The sequence below is a fragment of the Scyliorhinus canicula genome, chromosome 10 (assembly GCF_902713615.1).
Source record: "Scyliorhinus canicula chromosome 10, sScyCan1.1, whole genome shotgun sequence".
Taxonomy (NCBI): Eukaryota; Metazoa; Chordata; class Chondrichthyes; order Carcharhiniformes; family Scyliorhinidae; genus Scyliorhinus; species Scyliorhinus canicula.
In genome coordinates, this window is record NC_052155.1 from 42,844,529 (window position 1) to 42,869,570 (window position 25,042).

General features: G+C 46.9%; 1 non-coding gene across 1 annotated transcript; it reads left to right on the forward strand.

Annotated features, from left to right (window-relative positions):
• The first annotated feature begins 1,673 nt into the window (after positions 1-1,673).
• trnak-cuu lies at positions 1,674-1,746 on the forward strand. The gene has a single exon. It is a non-coding gene; the product is annotated as a tRNA-Lys (tRNA).
• The last annotated feature ends 23,296 nt before the right edge of the window (positions 1,747-25,042 follow it).

Sequence of the window (25,042 nt, forward strand, 5' to 3'; positions counted from 1 at the left end):
AGCATACAGGAGGGTAGTACTACTCAGTAGAGGTAATTTGTGAAGAAATCACAGAAGAAATTTAAGAAGGTCGTTTAGGAGTCTGGTAACAGTGGGAAAGAAGCTGTTTTTGAATCAGTTAGTGCATATTCTCAGACGTTTGCAACTCCTGCCCGATGGAAGAAATTGGAAGATAAATAAGCATGGTGGGAGGGGTCTTTGATCATCCTGCCCACTTTCCCAAGGCAGCGGGAGGTGTCGACAGAGTCAATGGATGGGAGGCAGGTTCACGTGATGGACTGGGCTGTGTTCATGCCTCTGTAGTTTCTTACGGACTTGGGCAGAGCAGTTGCCATACCAGGCTGTGGTGCATCTATAGAGGTTGATAAGAGTCAATGCGGCCATGCCGAATTAACTTTGTTTCCTGAAAAAGTATGGGCGGGATTCTCCCAACGGGAGTCTAAGTGCCGACACCGGAGTAAAAACCGTGGGGCTAGCAGGGGCGTCGCCCGGTTGACGGGGGCGGGGCCTCGGCGTGGCATCAGAGACCCGGCGCCGCGTAAAAGACGCAGCGCCTTGGGTCCCGCGCATGCACAGTTGGGCCGGCGCCAACAAACTCATGCGCGGTTACCTCGCGAGGCGCTCCGGCCCCTCACCGACATGGCACCGGGGTTCTGGGGCCGCCCGCAGAAGGAAGTAGGCCTGGGGGGGAGAGGCCAACCCGCCGATCGGTGAGCCCCAATCGCGGGCCAAACCCCATTGGAGGCCCCCCCGGGAACGAAACCCCCCTCCCCCCCCCCCCCCACAGGTCGCCCCCCCAAGCCTTCGCGATGAGTACCCGCCGGCAGCGATCAGGTATGGACGGCGCCGGCGGACTCGGCCGTTTACACACGGCTGCTTGGCCCATCCGGGCCAGAGAATCGCCGTTTGCGCGATTGTCCGAGCGGCCAGGCGCGATCCGCGCGGTGCTGATTTCGGGGGGAGGTGGGAGAATCGCGTGCAAGTGTCGGGGCGGCGTGGCGTGATTCGTGCGGCGCCCCTGCAATTCTCCCACCCGGCGCGGAGGCGGAGAATACCGCCCTGTGTTTTCTTGGTCATGGCGTTGACGTGGGTGGACGAGGGCAAATTGTTGGTGATGTGCACACCTAGGAATTTGAAGTTGTCAACCATCTCCACCTCGGCACCATTGATGTAGACAGGGGTGTGTACAATACTTTGCTTCCTGAAGTCAATGACCAGTTTAGTTTTGCTGACATTGAGGGAGAATTGTTGTCGTTACACCACTCCACTAGGTTCTCTATCTCTCTCCTGTATTCTTTCTCATCATTGTTCAAGATCCGACCCACTACGATCGTGTCATCAGCAAATGTGTAGATGGAATTGGAGCCAAATTTTGCCACACAGTTGCGTGTGTATAGGGAGTATAGTAGGGGGCTAAGTATGCAGTACGGGCCCACGGTAATGAGGACTATCGCGGAGGACGTGTTGTTGTTTATCCTTACTGATTGCAACCAACAGAGAATAACCACCCAAAGAATATAGTGGGCAAATTGTGTTAGCACCAACCCACCAGCTACAAGTGGTGGAGGCTGTTCCGATATTTTAAACTGAAACCAATTTTCAGATAGAGATAATGTGATTTGAACACAAAAGCATCAGTTTTACCCATCCAAGCCTGTAGCCTTTGGGAAGCAGCCCGGCTAGCTCAGTCGGTAGCGCATGGGACTCTTAATCCCAGGGTCGTGGGTTCGAGCCCCACGTTGGGCGGTTCCTCACTGTTATATGAGAATGTTCAGGTGGACGATTTGTTTGGGGGCAGCACGGTAGCATGGTGGTTAGCATCAATGCTTCACAGCTCCAGGGTCCCAGGTTCGATTCCCGACTGGGTCACTGTCTGTGTGGAGTCTGCACGTCCTCCCCGTGTGTGCGTGGGTTTCCTCCGGGTGCTCCGATTTCCTCCCACAGTCCAAAGATGTGCGGGTTAGGTGGATTGGCCAGGCTAAATTGCCCATAGTGTCCTAAAAAATAAGGTTAATGGGGGTTGTTGGGTTACTGGTATAGGGTGGATACGTGGGCTTGAGTAGGGTGATCATTGCTCGGCGCAACCTCGAGGGCCGAAGGGCCTGTTCTGTGCTGTACTGTTCTAATTCTAATTCTAATACTAATCTAATAATATGAACACTGTCATAACCCACATGAGGATCACGGGAGACCAATAATAGATCTCCCAGTGGGGCTCATGGAGTATGAGGTTCCCTGGTAGCAGGAGGAGGCCAGCCCGGCACGGACTTGTTAATTGAGGCCTTTAAATGCTGGCCCCAATTGGAGCTGATGGTGCTTGGTAGTCCCGGGTCGGGACTCTACTGTTGTAAGCCATGGCAGCGGATTTACATTTGTGTTACAAATAAATGACATTAGCCTTCCTGCTTGTGTCTCGCAGATTATCACACTGGTGTCGAGGATGGGATGAAAAGGATTCTGGACAGCTTTTGCATAGTTACATTTTTCCAGTAAGAAAAAGGCAAAGAGAATCTGAAAATGCCACTATTTGGTAAAAGAGAGCGACATGATGTGGGTGTGGAAGATTAACCCCAGTTTCTCGAAAGAACGCAATACTTATTTCAGGCAAACAGCATAGAAGGCGAAGACCGGCAGAAGGGGATTTTCCTGGCCACTTATGGAGCCCCAACTTTCGGCATCATTAAAAGCCTGACCTACCAGGCAGACCCTTATTCGAATTCCTTCAATGACCTGATAGATCTAGTGATGAACGACTATCACCCTAAATCATCTCTGATACTGCAACATGGCCAAAAGAATCTCCCGAGAATCAGTAACGGAATTCCTGACAAGCCTTTTGAAACCGACGGAACACTGTGAGTATGGGCTGTCTCTCCCAGAAATGCTTGGGGACTGACTAATATGTGGGATAAATAATGTTGCAACCCAAAGGATACTCCACTCCATTATAGGGTGGCTGGTGAAACCTACCCTGGAGCTTAAAAGAGCAATAGATTTGGCACTGTCTCGTGAATAAGGCTGAAAAAGGGGTCCAGGTCTTCCAGAGTTCTATGGATTACAACATTCTCAGCATTGGCGACCCCATACAGGAGAACCTGTTTCCCCATGGACAGTACTCATGTGACCCACCCACCACCAAGTCAACAATAAGGCATGATATAGAAGGAGAGTGGTCGACGGCTGCGGGACATGAGAAACGGATGGGAAACCGCCTAGAGGACTATGGAGAGCAATCATAGAGTTGCCGCAGTCGTAGGGCACACCTAAGGCAAGGCTGCCAGAATTGGCAGATCGCGTACCGCCCAGACCGGAAGACACAGCCACCACAGGACTGGGCTTTACATACCCTGAATAGGAATAGCTAATGCAATTGAATTGCGTCATTGCCCCCAAAGTGGCCCAAATTCGGATCAAATTCCAGGTCAACAGTCACCCCATGTACATAGAAGTAGTTACAGGAGCTGTTATCTCCATTATAGGGTGGCATGTGCGATTACCTTTAAGAAGTGGGTGTTTAGTGGGTGTACCTTTAAGATATAGGTGAAATGAAAAGTAAAATCGCTTATTGTCACAAGTAGGCTTCAAATGAAGTTACTGTGAAAAGTCCCTAGTCGCCACATTCCGGCGCCTGTTCGGGGAGGCTGGTACGGGAATTGAACCCGCGCTGTTGGCCTCGGCCTGCTTTACAAGCCAGCTATTTAGCTCACTGTGCTAAATAAATAAGTTTATTAGATAGATGCAGTGATGTCAGAGTGTGGGTGGAGCTGGGCTGTCTGTCTTTCACTTTTGTTTTTGAGCAGGCAGCTACACAGTGTGTTTAGTTTCATTTTGCAGATTGAGAGCTGCACCCAGCAAAACCAGGTTTAATTCTGATTTCTTTCTGCATGAAATGAATGTCTTCAAATCACTTGCTAATTTAAGAGTGATAACTGCTCTCAGTAGAGAATTTAAACCTGATGTCTGTGTTGAAGAGGTTATTTGTCTTCTGGATGTTGCAAGGAAAGATTCAGGGTTACTTATAGAATATTGTGTCTGTGGGGATGATTTGTGTTGATAGTTGTTAAGATGTTTACTGTGGGTTTATAAAGTGTTAACTGGTTTCATGAATAAACCTTGTTTTAATTTAAAAGTACTTTAGCTCTCTGTTGCACCACATCTGTAAAATAGAGGACTATGGAGAGCAATCATAGAGTTGCCACACCTGTAGTCGTAGCCCGTGTGCTCCCCATAACCACAATCTATTAAAAGTTTTTGGTCAGATGAACTCCATGATACACGGGTTCTCTAAACCCTAGCCCATAAAAAATCGGGGGCTCAAGAGGGATAAAAGTCTATCTATTGGATGGCTTAGTGAACTTAAAGACAGTGAGGGGTGAGCATATTGTGGTTGCTTATCAGGTGTGGTACTTAAATTTAAGTAGGGAGTGTGTTCTGGACACATGGCTCTTTAGAGGCTTGGAAGTTTTTGGGGGTGGATAAGGTCACACACAGTACCTTATGAACAGAGGCTATAAAAAGGCTTTTAAATTTGGCAAAAACACTGCAGTTAACTTTACCTGACAGCATGCGAAAAGAAAAGGTACTTACCGTGGTAGCTGAGCATTTAAAACTGCCTGAGATACAGTCTGACTCATTGGAATTGGCAAAGGTTCAATTGCAGATTAAGCAACTTGAACATAAAAAAGAATTAAAGCAGCTTGAATATGATAGAGAGGAAAGAGAAAAAGAGAAAGAGATAGAGAGGAAAAAGAAAAAGAGAGAGAAGAAAGGAGAAAAGAAAGAATGGCCCGAGCGGAAGAAAAAGAAAGAGAAAGGGAGGTACAGATCAGGGAAAAAGAAAGAGAAAAGGAGGAAAGGGAAAAATAGAGAGTATTTGAGCTTCAGAAAATGGCCATGAAACATGACAGTCAGTTAAAATTGGCGGATGTAAAGGGAAACGTACAGTTGGCGGATAGTGATGGGCATAAAGAGAAATAGAGTCATGGTTGAAGCTTGGTGGGGATCTATTTAAATATGTACAAGCATTGCCAAAGATTGATGAGAAGGAGGTCGAAGCCTTTTTCATTTAATTTGAGAAGGTAGCTAAACAAATGAAATGGTCACAGGATATGTTGGTATTACTGATTCAAACAAAGCTGGTAGGTAGGTTTAGGGAGGTATCTGGGACGTATGAGGAGGTGAAAAAATCCATCTTAGGTGCGTATGAACTAGTGCTTGAAGCCTGCAGACAAAGGTTTAGAAATTCAAGGAAAGAGGCTGGTCAAACATACATGGAGTTTGAAAGGATCAACAGAGCATTTTTTATAGGTGGATAAGGGCTTTGAAAATAGAGCAAACGTATGAAGCTCTCAGAGAAATTATACTTTTGGAGGAGTTTAAAAATTCAATTCCTGATGTAGTGAGAACTCATGTGGAAGTGCAAACTGCGAGGTTAGCAGCAGAAATGGCAGATGATTATGAATTAGTTCATAAATCAAAGCTTGGTTTCTGACATCAGTTTCAGCCTGTGACGGATAAAAACTAGGGAAAAGAGAAATACTCAAGTGGTAGAGGTAAAGGAGATCTGATGGGAGATAATAAGGAGAGTACACCTCAGATTAAAAAATAAATCCAGGAGGGTGGAAGATACATGAAAAGTTTCAAATGTTTTCACTGTAATAAACTAGGCCATGTAAAGTCACAGTGTTGGTGGTTGAAGAAAAGCACTGGGAAGGCTGATGTGGTAAAACAGGATAAGACAGTGGGGTTTGTTAAAGTGGTAAAGGAAAGCCCAAGTGAAGCAAAAGAGGTGCAAAAGATTGTACAGCCTGATCAAGAAGTGATTGATAAGGAGGTGCCGGATCTCTTTAAAGAATTTACTTGTGTAGGTAAAGTTTACTGATGCGTATCAGGAGGAGCAGGTAAAGAAGTCACAATTTTAAGAGATACGGGAGCTAGTCATTCTTTAATGATAAGAGATGAGGAATTATGTAGTTTGGGAAGAATATTTTTTTAAAAAAAATTTAGAGTGCCCAATTTTTTCCAATTAAGGGACAATTTAGCATGGCCAATCCACCTATCCTGCACATCTTTTTTGGGTTGTGGGGGTGAAACCCACGCAAACACGGGGAGAATGTGCAAACTCCACACGGACAGTGACCCAGGGCCGGGATTCGAACCTGGGTCCTCAGCGCCGTAGGCAGCAATGCTAACCACTGTGCCACCGTGCTGCCCCCATAGTTTGGGAAGAATATTGCCAGAAAAGGTGGTAATATGTGGAATTCAGGGTGAGAAGAGTAGTGTTCCATTATATAAGGTAAGGTTGGAAAGTCCAGTGAAGAGTGGTGAAGTGGTAGTAGGAGTAATAGAGAAACTATCTTGTCCAGGAATACAGTTTATCTTGGGTATTGATATAGCTGCATCACAGGTAGGAGTGATGCCTACTGTGGTTGATAAGCCACTGGAAAATCAGACAACTGAAGTGTTGAAGGACAACTATCCTGGGTTTTTTCCGGATTGTGGTCGCAAAGTCACAGGTGAAGACTAGGAAACTGGAGCACCCAGAAGAAACCCACGCAGACACGGGGAGAACGTGCATACTCCGCACAGCCAGTGACCCAGCGAGGAATTGAACCTGGGACCCTTGCGCTGTGAAGCCACAGTGCTATCCACTTGTGCTACCGTGCGGCCCTGTGATTGGTAACAATTTTTCTTTTTTTTTCCTTTTTCATTTATCTATTATTTGATATTAGAACATATAACATAGAACAGTACAGCACAGAACAGGCCCTTTGGTCCTCGATGTTGTGCCGAGCATTGTCCGAAACCAAGATCGAGCTATTCCACTCCCTGTCATTCTGGTGTGCTCCATGTGCCGATCCAAAAACTGCTTTAAATAACCATCACAGCAGGCAGTCCATTCCACACCCTAACCACTCTCTGAGTAAAGAACCTACCTCGGACATCCCTCCTATATCTCCCACCTTGAATCTTATAGTTATGCCCCCTCGTAACAGCTACATCCACCCGAGGAAATTGTCTCTGAACGTCCACTCTATCTATCCCCCTCATTAAGTCGCCTCTCATCCTCCTCCGCTCCAAAGAGAAAAGCCCTAGCTTCCTCAACCTTTCCTCATAAGACCGCTCCTGCAAACCAGGCAGCATCCTGGTAAATCTCCTTTGCACCCAGTCCAAAGACTTGCAGGTTAGGTGGATTGGCCATGATAAATTGCCCTTAGTAACCAAAAAGATTAGGAGGAGGAAATTTGGGTTACAGGGATAGGGTGGACGTGACGGCTTCAGTGGGACGGTGCAGACTCGATGGACAGAATGGCCTCCTTCTGCATTGTATGTTCTATGTTCTAATACTTCACCCTCAATATCCTTCCTACTGGCCTACAGGCCGGGCGTGAGAGTCAGTCAGCAAGACGATAAGGAATCAGACTCCAAAATGGAACTAGAAGTGACAGCATTCCAGCCGGAAATCACCGTCGAGGGAGAACCCCCAATAATGGACCTATGATGCTCATTTGCAGATGTGATGATTCAGGGCAGCGTGGTGGCACAGTGGTTAGCATTGCTGCCTCCGGCGCTGAGGACCCTGTTTCGAATCCAGGCCCTGGGTCACTGTCCGTGAGGAGTTTGCACATTCTCCCTGTGTCTGCGTGGGTTTGACCCCCACAACCCAAACGATGTGCAGGATAGGTGGATTGGCCATGCTAAATTGCCCCTTAGTTGGAAAAAATAATTGGGTACTCTAAATTTATAAATAAAAAGAAGTGATGATTCACCCATCCGCTATAGGCTCCCCAACCCGGCCTCACTGATGGTAGACACATAGCCACATGCAAAGAGGCAAATGAGGCTCCATCTGAGAGCAAGGGGGAATATTTAGACTTGGGGGGGGGGGGGGCAGTAGCGGATGTGATAAATCCCACGAGGACAATGGAAGAATCAATAAAAATCTTCCCATGAACTACACATTTCCTTGGTAGCCGGCAGAGGCCCACCCTGTTGGGACCACGAACTGAGGCCTTTAAATCCTGGCCCTAACCGGGACCGACATAGGTGGTAGCCCCGGGTTGTGGCTCTATCGCTGTATGCTGCAGTAGCGGATTTATATTTGCGTTATAAATAAACTACTGTACCCTTCGTTCTCGTATCTCCTGGAGTATCACAGACACCACCAACAAGTTATCGATAAATTATTTGTGGTGCAGTTATAGGAATGTATAACCAAAGACAAAGTGACTTGAGCACTTGAGCTGATCAGAGAGAGCCAACGTAGATTTTTAAGCAAACCAATTGACGTTGAAAGTAACTTAATTAGGATACAGCCAGAATGTGTCTCGGTGTGATTTACATGAACTAGAGATATTCAGTAATGGGGGGAGCAGTGGCATAGTGGTATTGTCACTAGATCAGTAATCTAAAGACCCAGAATAGTGCTCTGGGGAGCTGGGTTCAAATAGTGCTTTGGTGCAGAGGGATCTGGGCGTCCTTGTGCATGAATCTCAGAAAACTAGTAGGCAGGTACAGCAGGTAATAAGGAAGGCAAATGGAATTTTGGCCTTTATTGCGAAAGGGATAGGGTGTAAAAGTAGGGAAGTGTTGCTGTAACTGTATAAGGCATTGGTGAGTCCGCACCTGAAGTATTGTGCACAGTTTTGGTCTCCTTATCAGAGGAGAGATGTAGTTGCATTAGAGGCAGGTCAGAGGAGGTTCACGAGATTGATTCTGGAGATGAGGGGTTTGTCTTATGAAGATTTAGGCCTATACTGTCTTGAGTTTAGAGGAATGAGAGGAGATCTAATTGAGGTATATAAGATGATAAAAGGCATTGATAAAGTAGACATGGAGCTGATGCATCCTCTTGTGGGGCAATCTAGAATGAGAGCTCATAGTTTTAGGATAAGGGGTAGCAGATTTAAAACAGATGAGAAGAAATTACTTCTCTCAAAGGGTTGTGAATCTGTGGAATTCACTACACAAAAGTGCAGTGGATATCGGGGCATTGAGTAAATCTAAGGAGGAGATAGACAGATTTTTATTTAGTAATGGGTTGAAGGGTTATGGAGAGCGGGCCGGAAAGTGGGGTTGAGGCCGAAAGGAAATCAGCCATGATCATATTGAAAGGCGGAGCGGGCTCAAGGGGCTGAATTGCCCACTCCTGCTCCTAGTTCTTATGTTCTTATTGCTCATGTGAAGGGTTCTTTCTCTTTAAATAGTGTGAAATATATCACCGTTTCTTCACTGTCACTAAGTCAAGATCCTCAAACTCCCTTCCTAACAGCACTGTGGGTGTACCTACACATCAAGGACTGCAGCAATTCGAGAAGACAGCTTACCACCACCTTCTGAAGGGCAACTAGGGATGGGTAATAAATGCTGGCCTAACAGCGACGCCCACATCCCGCAAAAATGAATTTTTAAAAAATGTGCGTACATGCTATGGCTGCCATTTTGCAGCTCTAAGGGCGCTTGTAGCATCCACAGGAGAGATGCCAAGAGGTCCAAGTTCTCAACCCAGATCTCTTGGCTCCCAAATTTATCCTGGTTCATTGAATTCATCCCAGCTTTTTAAAAATTCATTTACGGGATGTGGGCGTCACTGGTTAGGCCAGCATTTATTACCGATCCCGAGTTGCCCTTCGGAAGGTGATGGTGAGTTGCCTTCTTGAATCGTTGTAGTCCTTCAGGTGTAGGTACATCCACTGTGCTATTAGGGAGGGAATTCCAGGATTTTGTCCCAGCGACAGCGAAGGAATGGCAATATATTTCCATGTCAAGGTGGTGAGTGACTTGGAGGGCAACCTCCAGGTGGTGGTGTTCCCAGGTATATGCTGCTCTTGTCTTTCTAGATGATAGTGGTCATGGGTTTGGAAGGTACTGTCTAAGGAACCTTGGTGACTTACTGCAGTGCATCTTGTAGATGGTACACATGGCTGCCACTGTTCGTTGGTGGCAGAGGGTTTGAATTTTTGTGGAGGGAGGAGCAATCAAGTGGTCTGCTTTGTCCTGGATAGTGTTAAGCTTCTTGAGTGTTGTTGGAGCTGCACTCATCCAGGCAAGTGGAGAGTATTCCATTATACTCCTGACTTGTGCCTTGTAGATGGTGGACAGAGTTTGGGGGGTCAGGAGGTGAGTTACTTGCTGTAGGATTCCTAGCCTTTGACCTGTCCTGGTAGCCAGAGCATTAATGTGGCTAGTCCAGTTCAGTTTCTGTTCAATAGGAATAATATCCTTAACATAGAGACAAAGTACTGCAAATTATGAATAGCTGAAATAAAAACAGAAACTCTGTTGGTTGTGTCCCGTGTTTGTCTTCTGAGGAGGTCGGTGCGGCTTTTAGCTGTTGCGCATTGGATACACAGGATCTGCTCAGATGGGGAGGAGCATAACAGGCATTACAGATGCTGAAAGATGCCCTCGTACGAACGGGATATGGCGCTCAACTCATCGATCGATGGTTCCAACGCGACACAGCAAAAAACCGCACCGGCCTCCTCAGAAGACAAACACGGGACACAACCGACAGAGTACCCTTTGTCATCCAGTACTTCCCCGGAGCGGAGAAACTACGACATCTTCTTCGCAGCCTTCAACACACCATCGATGAAGATGAACATCTTGCCAAGGTCATTCCCACACCCCCACTACTTGTCTTCAAACAACTGCGCAACCTCAAACAAACCATTGTTTGCAGCAAACTACCCAGCCTTCAGAACAGCGAACACGACCCCACACAACCCTGCCATGGCAATCTCTGCAAGACTTGCCAGATCATCGACATGGATACCACCATTACACGTGAGAACACCTTGGTCTTCTTGGTCTGCTTTAAAAGCCAGCGATTTAGCTCAGTGAGCTAAACCAGCCCCTGCATGGAGTACTCCGGGACTACTAGCCCCCTTCAGGTAGGAGAATTCCTCTGGACTTTCTAGAAGAAAGTCCAGAGTGAAACACCCGTGTTTTGACGCTGAAGTGGGGACATATTCCTATTATTGGAGAATCCCGCCCAATGTATTTGGAAAATGGGAATCAAAGTGTCACCCAAAGTATTGTCATTTTCTCCAAAATTGCAAAATCACAAATACAAATGAAGTGAGGGGCTGGCTTAGCTAGGGGCTGGTTTAGCAAAGTGGGCTAAACAGCTGGCTTATAATGCAGAACAAGGCCAGCAGCGCAGGTTCAATTCCCTTACCGAGCTCCCTGAACAGGTGCCAGAATGTGGCAAGTAGGGGCTTTTCACAGTAACTTCATTGAAGCGTACTTGTGACAATAAGCTATTATTATTATTAAGTGCCCTCTTAGATTCCACAAATCTATTCCGCAAAACTTCCAAAAAATGTAAGAATCGCTTAGGATGACTTCCTCTGACATTCCATATGAAAACTGTCGGACAATTCCATAGATACTACTTTTCATCTAGATGTGTTTATTAAATGAATATGTATTCCATCTGCATTCCTCATCACAGTCCATCATCACATGAACTTTATCTGTTTGATGTTCCTCCTCGTGAGGTTGCAGGTTTGGTTTTAAATCACTTCCCCGCCATCGGAGCCTGCTTTAGACATTTCATTTATCAAATGCTTTTGTCTTTTCTTGCCCCAGGCAAAATACAATTTTTCTTGATTATCTCTCACAATTGCGCTCGCCCCGTCACACTCCCCCCCCCCCCCCCCCCCTCCACAATTTGATTTAACTAACAACTGACAATTCAGTAAGATTCAGTAAGTGTAAGATTTGCAATGTTAAAAACTCCTCACACAACAGAATAATGTCTGGAAAATGCCCTGGTATGTGGGCCAGCATCATTTCCCACTGGAAACAGTCATTACGAGATTTTGATGCCTTTTTCTTTTGGGTTAATGAGGCAATAATTAAGGCACTGACTGAAGGGGATAGGGATTAGCCCACTTAAGTGGGCTCATAACACATGATGGTATATTTAAGGAGCCGGCAGATCTGAGGCCCTTTTATGTCAACCTTTGAGCTGACACCAAGAAGACAAATTATTTGCCAAATCAGCATCAGCACAGTAACACACAATAATACATTCCACATCTTCTCATGTCTGCACACAGAGAAGTATGCATCTTTCAGGTAAGCAGCACTTTTTCTAATGGTTGATGGAGTTTTTTTTCCAACGGAAAGTGTGTCAGAGTTGTACTCCAATGACTCAATGTAGGCATGACTCTAAGCGCTGGAGATTGTCTCCTCCATCCTGGTTGACTTCAGTTTTTCTAGGGCTCCATGGTGCCATGCTTTGATTAACTGTTGATCTGGGCTGGTATTTTCACTCCCGGATCAGGAACACAGAATCTGGAAATTTCGTAGCTCCGCAAACTCAAGCCAGGAAAGTGCCCTGGAAGTTGAGATTTTTGTTCCGGTGTGGAGGGGCTCTCTGGGATTCGGGCTGGGCAATCACGGAATAAGCATGGAGGCTGCCCGGTGTGGAGGTGGTCTGGGTGCACCAGCACTTTGTCAAATATTTTAAAAGAAACATTAAAACAAATACCAGCCCTCCAGTGTTCACCTCCTCACCCTCATACACTACCCATGCTCTATCCATGCCAACCCATGCCATGTGTGCCGAACCAATAATGCATATTGAGGCTTCATGGAGAGCCCAGACATCCATTAGAGTGCTGCAACATCTGGACTCCAGGGAAAATATTGCTTGATTGACAACTCTGGCTCTCTGATCTATTCAGTCGATTTCCCCTGTCCAAACACTTTGTGGGCCCTACTCAGTTATCACCAACCTCCTCCGAGAATGAAATTCCTGTCTTCATTGGCACTTCTCCTGAGGTGAATGCACCAAGCCAGGAAATTTCCCTAGTCCTGCTACCCGGCTTGAAGGTGAAAATCCAACCGCATGTAGGGGCTGGTTTAGCTCACAAGGCTAAATCGCTGGCTTTTAAAGCAGACCAAGCAGGCCAGCAGCACGGTTCGATTCCCGTACCAGCCTCCCCGGACAGGCGCCGGAATGTGGCGACTAGGGGCTTTTCACAGTAACTTCATTGAAGCCTACTCGTGACAATAAGGGATTTTCATTTTCATTTCATTTCATGTGCAAATCCTGTACGTTTTGAGATGTTTTTAAATATTTTAAATAAACTGGTGTAGAGTTGGAACTAGAGCATTGCTCTAAGATAAATCAGACACCAAGAACCCACTGAATATGTAACATTGACCAGCAGTCACCCTCAGTTATTTTGTACTATCTGATTGATTGATTCATTTCAGTACATGAGTGCTTTACAATTTTTTGCACAGCCAAGCAGAAACAGTAAATTAAAGAGCTTGATTATGCACAGCCTCTGTTGGAACCTTTGGGTTGCTGTGCAGCTGTTAGGTTGCACATTTTTAGGGAAAATTGATGACAATATTTGGAGGGAGTTGAATGGAATCGTTCAGTTAGCAGTTTCAACTGAACTAATTTGCAAAATGCTCAGTCTTCTCTTATACACTCAAGTCTTAAGTTGCACCATTAACTTGGTTTCTTGTGGTCCAGCAGCATTCTCAACTGGAAGTGGTAGGGATGCAGAACTTTGTTCGAATCCTTTGCTTGCTAGCTTAGTTCTGTCTGTAACCTACTACTTGTTGTGTTCAGCATGCAGTTTTCCCTGTGCTGTAATTTCACACTTTTGCTGCCTAATTCCAAGATATATCTGGTGCTAGTCATGGTGGCCGTTCTATGCACTTCATTGAACAGATCTTCTGGCTTGAAGAAGTTGGAAGGATGGGGCATGCGCTAGAAAAGATCACCATGTAAAAGATTATGGTTTGATCAATTATTCTGCTGATGGCTCACAGGACCCATGATTGCCAGTCCTTTAGCTGCTGGGCCTGTCATCAACTTGGTTGAATGGTACCATTGTACATTACAGAGATGATTTTCTCCACGAAGAGAAGACTTTTACTTCAAACTCACTGTAAGGGAGTCACCATTGCTAATGTTATTGTAGAAAGTGATGTCTGTGATGGATGAGCTGGTGAGGACTAAATTAAATAGGTTAGCCTAGTATTGGTTCCTTCAGCATCAGATTTGAGTCAGTTCCCTCAAGATTTGGCTCGTTTGGTCAGTTGTGGTTTTGCTGGGTCACTCTAGGCAGCATATTGAAGTATCTTTTATACCCTTGCTTCCCTCAATGTTTCCTTTTGCTTCACATACGAACACATAAATTAGGAGCAGGAGTAGGCCGCTCAGCCCCTCAAGCCTGTTCCACTATTTTATAAGCTCATGGCTGACCGGATTGTAACTTCAACTCCACATTCCCGCCTACCCCCCATAATATTTCACCCCTTTGTCCATCAATAACCTGCCTACTTCTTGCTTTAAAATATTCAAAGTCTCTACTTTCACCACTTTTCGAGGAAGAGAGTTCCAAAGACTCATGACCCTCTGAGAGAAACATTTTCTCCTTACCTTTATCTTGAATGGGTGACCCCCTAAACCATGGCCTGGAGTTGACGATTTTCCCACAAGAGGCACCATCTTCTCCACATCCACCTAGTCAGTCAAGACCCCTCAGGATTCTAAGGGCTAGATTCTCCATTCCCTGATGCCGGTATTGGGTTTCCCGATTGGTTCGAAAATGGAGTGTCGAGGGGAAAACGGGTTTGGCGTCGGGTGCCAAACCCATTGTGATGCTCCGATCCTCCACCTAGTAGTTGGCTAGTTTTTAAGTGAGTGGTGAACACAAGGCTGGACCTGCCAGGTGAAGAAAGGAACCTGAAGAGGCCCATAGGCTGGCAGCAGGAGGTTATCTACCCAGCGATAGTAAGTTACCATCAGGGTGGTTTTCACACAGAGCACCAGAGTGCCACATACCTTTCGGAGGACTGAAAGGCACAGCACTAAGGTGTGACTGATGTGATATGACATCCAAAATTATAGAGAAGAATGCAAGTAGGATGCAAACAGAAAGACCTTTCATACATTATACATTACTCTGTTGATTGCAATGGATGAGCAATTCTTCTTTGATAGGCTTATAATTTAATATTCTTCCCATTGATAGTAACTCGAGATGCAAAATTATTAATGATCTCTCTGTGTAAACATCTAAAGCCTCTGTTAAAATAGCAGGAGAAAATAGTATGAGCACACTAATAATTATACCATAACATTTTGAATCATTAGTGCAGAAGGCAGAACAGGAGTCTGTCTGATCAAACTCCCACGATCAAAGTTTAATTCCAATGTTTACTACCTCCTTTTCTTCTAAAGTTGGGAACCCTCTGTTTCACAATACCAGCATGTTTGACTTTACAAGAAGCTACCTCCTGCAGGTTCAGCCAATTCCCCTGATTAAATCAGGAATGCTGCCAAATCTAATCGGTTAACATTTATTCTGACACAGTGCCAAACCTATGATCACCTCAGCACTGGTCGAATCAAAGATTCATTTTCCTAAATACCATCTAATTTGGAACAAAAGTAAAAACAATTAAAATTAAACAGTGAATGATGGAGTCGCTGAAGTGAGTTACAGACCATAATCTAATTGAGGGCTTTAGTGGCTTTGATATATATATACCCGATAGATACCATTAGAGTAAGTTCCAGCTTAGAATCGGATATTTAAAAATAGAAAAGTAATGGGGCTGCATATGTGTGCCTGCACAGAAATATCAGGTCCTGGACTTTCCTGATACTAATATTTCCTGAAGCCCACATGAGGTAATATGAGGTCACATAAACCTTCAGCACTTCCAGTACACAATGTACTGGGAGCACCGCAGGACCAGGGGTGCATTACCTGGGTCCAGTCGATCCCAAAAAAACTCTTCAACTTTTCAAGTGAACCTGGGACCGAAGGCTAGAGGCAGTCAAGCCTCGGAGATGGTGTTCCGTAGTCTTGCAGGGTCCTGTAGGCCTTTTTGGAGATGAACACAGCTGCAGGATAGATGAAGGGGACAGAAAAAGTGAACAACTGCTGGCCTGAGTCCCAAACTTGGAAGCTGCTAAGGAATACGTCTGCTGGAAGATGGAAAATTGCCACGATAAAATTGCGCCATAATGTGACTCGATTTTAAAATATAAACAGGGGCATTCTGGAAAACATTCAGTAGTCAGAATGTATTGGTGGGAAGAGAAATAAAATGATTACTCCATGGCTGTGCCTATAGAGTAAATTAATCATTGAGACTTTGGAAAGTGGTACTGCAACAATCCTTCTAATCTGAACAGCTACTTGAAAATACGACCAGAGTATAGACCAAGACCTGTGTGGATGTGCTTGCACCACATTGCACCTCCCCTCAGGTTATAATTTTAGATTATGCAGCAACGTCAACATCCATTGCTAAAGTGCATATCGTTGCAGCAGCCAATCTGGCAATGCTCAAATGGTGAAGGGATCTTAGGAACCATCTGGCAGCGCCGGCCCTAGGGTTGCTGGCGCCCCGGGCAAGCTGAACTTCGGCGCCCTTGGGGGGGGTGAGGGGCCGAGGAGGGGGGGGGCGGGCCCGGGGGGTGGGGGGGGGCGAGGCCGAGAGGGGGCGGGCTGAGGGGGGGGGGCGGGGCCGAGGGGGGGGGCGAGGGGGGGGGGCCGAGGGGGGGGCGCGGGGCCGAGGGGGGGGCGGGGCCGGGGGGGGGGCGGACGGAGGGGGGACGGAGGGGGGGGCGGACGGAGTGGGGGGCGGCGGACGGAGGGGGGGCGGACATAGGGGGGGGGTCGGATAGCACGCATGCGCGGGACCCGAGTCTCTGGCGCCCCCTAGCACATGGCGCCCCGGGCGACTGCCCGAGTTGCCGGTACCTTGGGCCGGCCCTGCCATCTGAGCAATGGATATTCACATGTACAGTACTGTTCTTCTGGCTATAGACCAGCTGCACATTCCTGGAGTCAGAACCCTTTCTGTTCATGATGGTACAGCTTTGGAGCTAAGGGCACATATGGTCACATGAGTGCACTCAATACTGCCTGGCACTTTGAGGAATTCTGGTGCATGGCAGAAGTAGATATTTCTTACTTGTTGCTGGCTGCTATCCAAAGGAATTTACTGACCAGCGTGATGCTTGTTTATGCTAAAGGAAATGGGAAATGTGACAAAGATATCCCTGCTTGGAAGGACGCTGTGTTCATGCAAAAAACAATGCCCACTTGGGACTGTGTTAAAGGTTGAAACCTATTCGAGGGCTCACAAAATTGGACAAATCTCTCTATTTGATCATTTCCTTGTAGCTGGTCTTGACTTTTTTCTTCATAAATTAACTAACCATGAATGCATGTGGAACAATTATTTAATAGCAGATCTTTTAGGGTATCACGAAGTGCAGAGTTGGCAAGAGTAGCTTTGCCTTTCTCATGAGCTTCACACTATGATTGCGATTTTGAAATCGCATTGAGATATCAAAGGAGAGTAATCAACTGAGATTGTTGCAAACTGATCTGGGATGTGGATTGTGTCCTCTTTAAGAGGCGATCCTTCGCGTGCCACGTGACCTGCCCGGCACCTATGGAAATGGAGGGCATGCACCTGGGTCTCTCGGGTGCCAGGTACGGGGAACCCTGAAATCGGTGGGAAATAGACCTGTGTTAGTGTTGTGCTTGTATATAAATGTATGGCGTGATTCAACGGAACAAAAACAGAGACCCGTTTTGAGCGAATTTAGCGGAGTGTTTCTTGGCGCCTGCTGCAGCGAGAAAGACCCCGCTATTTAACGGCACTTGGCAGCTTATTTTGGCATCAACAGGGAACCCCCCGCCGAGGCCGCACTTGCATCAGTTCCTGCACTGACGAGCTCAGCTCTCCAGAGTACTCGTGGATCGGGACGCCATTTTCAAAGGCCACCCCAATCTTTTGACCCTTCTCAGCATCCCCACTATGGCCTCCGGATTCCCCCACTGCACGCAACTTACTTCTTTCGGGGTCCTCGAGTACACACTTTTATGGGCAAGGCACCCTTGGCCTGACCCCTGGCACTGCAACCCGGCACCCGGGCACCTTGGTACTGCCAGCCTGACACATCTGGCAATGCCCCTGCCTTCTGGGAAGTACCAGGCTGGCATTAGCAAGGTGCCTAGGTGCCAGCAGGAGTGCCAGGGTACCACCCTACCCAGTGTCCAACCACCCAGGGGTGTCTAATGACCCCCGCAGATGCCATTACGACTGGTCCATGTTTATGAGAATCAGTGCTAAATGGCGCACTGACGAGGTCTCCCAGGCACGGCCACTAGGTCCCAGGTGCCAGGAGAGCCCAGGGCAGACATATTTATATTAGTCTAATGGCTCACTTAAATATGCTAATCTTCTATCTTCTGGGACGTTTCAAGCATCATGAATCTCGCGAGAGGTCTCTCGCTAGATTCAACAGCCTCGTCAGATCACCAAGTTGGGTGCGATGAAACTGGTAAATCATGCCCATAGTTTGCCAGTTTGTTGATAACTCACTGTTGTGGTTTAACTCTGCCTCGTAGTATTACCTCGTCCTACAATATTGGCGATGAGAATAAATCGGACTAGTCGAGAAAGGGAAAACTTTTCAACATTTGGAGTGGAGAAGGTTAATCTCTTGGTAACCGGCAAAAAAAATAAGGAATCAGCCACAGTCGAATAGCTATGCTACTATGAGGGAAAAACAATCCATTTGATCCGGAGGTTGAAAGTTGGGGCCAATACATCAAAAGGCTTTGATTTTTTTTTACTGCCAAATTAATCATAGAAGAAAACGAACAAAAAGTGATATTACTCATAGTTTGCAGCCCACAAATCTGTAATCTGCTAACATCTCTGGAGGCTGCAGATATATATCTTTTGATCAACTCGTGCAACTAGTGAAAGACCACTACAATCCCTGGCCCTCCATCATAATGCAGTGCTATGAATTCGATTCAGCCGTTAGTGGCACTGGAGAAACAGCCTCCACTCTTGTAACCAGACTTCACTGGATGACTAAGCATTGCGAATTTGGTCCATCTCTGAGTGATACGTTACGTGACAGTTTGTTCCACGGTATCAATATTCAGAAGATGCTGGCAAGGAACCAGAATATCCTTGGACAAAGCGATTGAGTTGGCTCAAGCGACTGAAAGCTCTGAATAAAGTACTTTGAACTGCGAGCCGTGCAAAGCGAGGCAAATCAGTTGTGTAAGTTCCACCAATATGTTCATGGCTGCCACTTAACCACCATCTCAAACCATAACCACTTCCGTTTAGTGCTGTCAATTTCCAGTTCAGCACTTCAAAATCACTCAAGTGTGACCGGAGGGGGGTTGATTGGAATGCAGTCTTTGATGGGGTTGATGTTGGTAACACTTCGAGTTATTCATCCATGAAGGAAGATGAATGAAGCAAGGCTAACAGCTGCGTTTGTGGAAGCTGTCAATCACAGCCCACTAAGGGAAATGAATAAATGGCTTGCAGATAAATGATCTGTGGGGTTTAAACATGGGTCACGTGTTTTCTCTTTCCAGGAATGGACACATGGTGCTTCCAGGTGAGTGCTGTAACAGTAGTTTTTTAACTGTCCTTGTCTGGACTACTCTCTAGCTTCCAGATAGGGTCTCTTTTTGGTGGGGTCTGTGTGTGTGTGTGTGTGTTGGGGGGGGGGGGGGTCCCTTTGGGCAGGGGGTCTCTGGGGGGATCCCTTTGGCGAGGGCATCTTTGGGGGGTCCCTTTAGTTTGAGGGTCTCTGAGAGGTCACCCTATTTAGGGACCCTGGGGGTCTCCTATTTTAGGCCATCTCTGGAGGTGGGGGCGGTTAGTGGTGGGGTGGTGCTTAGGAGGGGAGGGGTGGGCAGGTTTTGCACTGTGGAGAGGAGGGTGGCCCTCGGGTGGTCTTTGGGGGCAACACCCTTCAGACATTACTGTCCTTGACCCACCACCAGGGCCACCACATCGGGTTCACATTTGGTGATACCTGGAGTAATCATCGCCACATGATTCCCGGCCCAGAGGACTGTAGAATCATGAGGGCCCTGAGAATCTGGTACCAGGCCCACTAAGTGGGTGCAAATTGGTTATTAGGACCATCCATTAGCACCCTCCTGCTGGCGCGCGGGCATGAATCCAGATTTTGTTGCCAGCAGGGGGCTGGAGTATAGCGGTCGGTTAAGTGTCTGGCGTGAACCTCTATTTCAGCCAGACGCCCAATTTTCCGCCCAATCACGATCCGCAATGCCAGCGTCGAGGGGCAAAGAATCCAGCCCAATATCTCTATTTCCAGCTTTTAGTAGATCTACATTGATCTTGACCACTCACTTCCCCTTCATATAACTATAACATTTCCTTTTTAATCCCTCCATAAGCCCTTTTAGTAGATCTTATAACCTACTTTGTGACTCTTTGTTAATCTTTGTATCTATCCCATTCAACCAGATCTGTGGTGAGCTTTGCAGTTTTGTAAGCCCTTTCTTTTAGTTTTATTCTGTCCCTTACCTCTTCAGTTGCCTGTGGCTGTTTTTTTCGTGAAGTGGAGCCTTTTCATCTCAGGGGTATATAGTCACTCTATATCTCATTAAATGTTTCCTTAAATATTCTCCATGGATCGTCAGACGTTTGACCTATTCACAGATCTTCCCAGTTTAATGTGGACAGTCTCTGTCTCATCCCGTTAAAGTCAGCCTTACCCAAGTCTAAAATTCTGGGCCGGGATTTTCCAAAACCCCAGCTAATTGCTGACGCCGGCGTAAACACCAGAGTGTCTTGGCCCAGTGATTCAGTGGCCCATAGGGGGCCAGCAAGGCACCGGAGTGCCCCATGCAACTCCAGCGCCGATACGCGGCACTGCACTGCCGGCGCGGTTCCGCGCATGTGCATGGTGGCCGTTTCTGCGCTGGCGCATGCGTGTGGTGGCCATTTCCGCGCTGGCGCTACACATTGCGTAGCAACACAGTGGGCCCATGCGGAAGAAGATAGGCCCTCCCAGATCATGCGTGCCCGCCGATTGGTAGCTCCCGATCGCGATCCTGGCCATCGTGGAGACCCACCAGAGTCTGATCCCCCTGCCCCTCCACCAGGACAGCCACCGCACCATGGGTCGGAGCACCTGCCAGGTGGTACCATATGTGAACCACGGCAGTGGAACTCGGCCCGAGACTGCGGAGAATCGGCGCAGGGGCCTCTTTCAATGGCCCCCGACAGGCGCCACATCAACTGCGCGTGTGCGACTGCCGCCAATGCAGCGGTCGCCGGAGAATCACATCAGAGCACGTGTCGGGAATTTTCGGCATCAACGGCTATTCTCTGACCCGCCGCGGGCTCGTAAAATCCTGGCCCACATATCTGAATTGTGGTTTTCACTTTCAAATGCTACACTGAATTCAAGCATGTTGTGATCGCTATTTGATAAATGTTCACACACGGTTAGGCGACTAATTAAATTTGGCTCATTATTCATAACTAATTCTAATATTGCCTGTTTCCTTGTTAAGTCTACAACAAAGGGGAGAAGGTAGGAGAATGGGATGAGAAACAAATCATCCATGATTGAATGGCGGAGCAGAGTCTTTGGACCGAATGGCCTAAATGTGCTCTTATATCTTATGGTCTTATGGCCTATCTTGCTACAGGAAACTATCCCGGACACATTCCAGAAATTGACTGCTTTTCTGACAGGTGCTTGTCTGCCTCTCCCAGTCTATGTAAATTAAAATCCCTAATTTATGTATTTATACTATCCAGCACTTCAGAGCTGCTACCAGGGAGTCGATACACAATACCCATTACAGTTTTAGATCCTTTTTTGTTCTTCAGTTCCAGCCATATGGTCTTGACTGGATGCTCTTCGCTCCCTATATCCTCCCTCACCATTGAAGTGATAGTATTTCTACTCAGTGAGGCTACTCCACTCCTCTGCCACCTTCCCTGTCCTTCCTGTAAACTTTATAACCAGGTATATATAGTTCCCAGTCCCGACCATCCTGCAGCCATGTCTCTGTAACAGCAACTACATCATAACCCTCAGTTTGCATTTGCCCCTGCAGCTCATCTAATTTATTCCTTACACCCCGTGTATTTGTATATAGAATTCTTAATTAGCCTACTCCCCCTGACCTGTCCCTCAGCGCTGAAGTTTTATTTGCTTGTTTATTATTTTTCACTTTTGGTTTATCCAGTATACTTCTGGTAATTTTGCCATTAGCTGCAGTTCCTGAAGTTAGGTTCCTGACTATTTCTTTATTCTCTGCCCTGTTACTTGTTTTTGGATTTGGATTGAGTTCCCCTGAGGCCTCCCCTTCCCTCCCCCCCCCCCCCTCCCCCACCACCATTTGCGAGTTTAAAATCTTTGTGACCACCCTATTTATCCTTTCCGCCGGAACACTGGTCCCAGATCAGTTCAGGTGGAGACAGGTCACAACTGTACAGATCCCTCCTGTCCCAATACTGATGCCAGTGCCCCATGAAATGTAACCCCTCTTTCCCGCACCTCTCCTTTAGCCATGTGTTTACTTCCCCAATTCTCTCACCCCTATGCCAATTTGCACGAGGCTCGGATAATAAGCCAGAGATTATAACTCTTGGGCAACTGTTCTTTTCTTTGATTCCTAGTTCCTGATATTCCCATGCAGTTTCTCTTTCCTAGTCTTGCCTATGTTGTTTGTCTTAATGTGGATCACAACTGGATCTATCCCCTTCCCCTCCAATATCCTTTCAAGCCAGTTAGAATGTCCCTTACCCTGGCAATGGGGAGGCAACATTCCATGTGGGATCCCAAATCCTGTTTACAAAGGATGTTATCTGTCCCCCTAATTATGGAATCATTTACCACTATAACTTTCTTTTTGTTCCCCTCGCTTGAATAGCCTCCTGTACCACACTGCAGTTGTCAGTTTGCTCATACTCCCTACAGTCCTTTTCCTCATCCACACAAGGAACAAGTACCCCATACCTCATAGAATTTACAGTGCAGAAGGAGGCCATTCAGCCCATCAAGTCTACACCGGCCCCTGAAAGAGCACCCTACCTGTTAGACAAGGTCAAGAGCTGAGGATCCCCCAGTTCTGAATTCAGGACCCCTCTACCTGCCTCACTTTTTAATCATGCCCTGCTTTCCCTGACCACTGACTGAATTTGAGATACTTAATCTACGGGGTGTGACTGCCTCCTGAAACGAAGCATCTCGGTAACTCTCCCCCTCCCGGATATGCCAAAGTGTCCAATGCGGTAGCACAATGGTTAGCACTGTTGCTTCACAGCTCAAGGGTCACAGGTACAATTCTGGCTTGGGTCACTGTCTGTGTGGAGTCTATACGTTCTCCCCGTGTCTGTGTGGGTTTCCTCTGGGTGCTCTGTTTTGCCCCACAAGTCCGGAAAGACGAACTGTTAGGTAATTTTGACATTCTGAATTCTCTCTCTGTGTACCCGAACAGATGCCGGAATGTAGCGACTCGGAGCTTTTCACAGTATCGTCATTGCAGTGTTAATCTAAGCCTACCTGTGACAATAAAGATTACTATTATTATTATTAAGCTCAGACTCCAGCTCGTTAATTCTGAGCCGAAATTCCCCGAGCTGCAAACACTTGCTGAAGATATGTTCAAGGCAGCTCGCAATGGGATCTACCAGTTCCCAAATCTTGGAGCTACGCACATCGCCTGCCCAGCCATCTCTACTTTACTTTGTTTTTCAAATATATTGTAGATTCCCTAAAAGCCAACCAGGTCACAGACGTTACTTTTTTTCAGATTGTTTTTTCATTTCCACAAATCCCCAAGGTAAATTATTTATACTCACAGTTCCGATATTCCTCCTCTCCGCATCCACTCCAGCTTCCCTCCCCAGTGACAAGGCTGCAAAACCTCCAGGTAAGTTATCTATACTCACAACTCAATATTCCACACCTCCAGGTCCCCTCCAACTCCGCACCCTGGTGACTAAGCCGTGAATCTCCGAGGTAAGATTTTAATACTCACAGCTCTGATACTCCACCCTTCTGGGTCCGCTCCAGCTCCGTTCCGCGGTGACTAGGCTGTGAATCCGCGAGGTAAGTTTTTATACTCACAGTTCCAATCTCGATCTCTCTGGATCTGTTCCAGCTGCGCTCCCCAGTGACTGGGCCGTGAAATCCCAAGGTAAGTTATTTAAAGTCACAGCTCAATGCCTTGACCTTGTTTTCCCTAATTTGACGAGGAGGGTGGTGCAGTGGTTAGCACTGCTGCCTCACAGCCCCAGGGACCCGGGTTTAATTCACCAGCCTCAGGTGACTAACTGTGTGGAGTTTGAACGTTCTTCCCGTGTCTACGTGGGTTTTCTCTGGGTGCTCCAGTTTCCTTCCACATTCTAAAGATGTGCAGATTAGGTGGATTGGCCACACTAAATTGCCTCTTAGTATCCAAAAGGTCAGGTTGGGTTACTGGGCTGGGGGAATAGGGTGGAGGTGTGAGCCTAAGTACGGTGCTCTTTCCAAGGGGCGGTGTGGACTCGATGAGTCAAATGGCCTCCGCCTACTGTAGAAACCCCAGCCCCCCCCCCCCCAAAAAAAACAAGAAACTAAGCAAACCTCACAGCAGGAATACCATAATTCAGCTACGGGAAACAGGTCATTTGAAGTGGAGGGCTTTTAATTTTTGCCTGGAATTTCGGAGGGTACCAGCTTGGGTACCTGGGAAAGTTATTGCAAGGATTGGCCCAGTGCCCTATGCCATTGATCAACAGGGCCGAGCAGTGTGAATGCTTGTAGATTATATGAGACACTGGGAAGCTGGTTCCCCCACAGTGAGGCGTAAAGAACCAATAGTAGTTAGCAGCGTACCAGCCACAGTGTCAGCTGTGTTAGAACCAAGAGTTTCCCAAGAGGTATTGTGTATCAGCAGAAGGACCGGAGGAGGGTGTTGCCGTTCAGGGTCTGTGAATTTGCCTGCCACTGTTATGGATTCTGAGATCTCAAGCATGGATGGACTGGTTGTAGTGTTGCTGTATTCTGCAAGTCCCCAGATAGACTGAATTTATGAGCTTTGCCCGTTGGTTCCCTTACTGAGAATTCTGTTTGTTTGTACATAGTTGTATACATGAATTTTTTTAAATTGTTACTGAAGGGAACTTAAGGAAGGAGGAATGTGATAGGGTGGCCCTTTTAAGGGGCTATCCTTCACGGGCCACATGA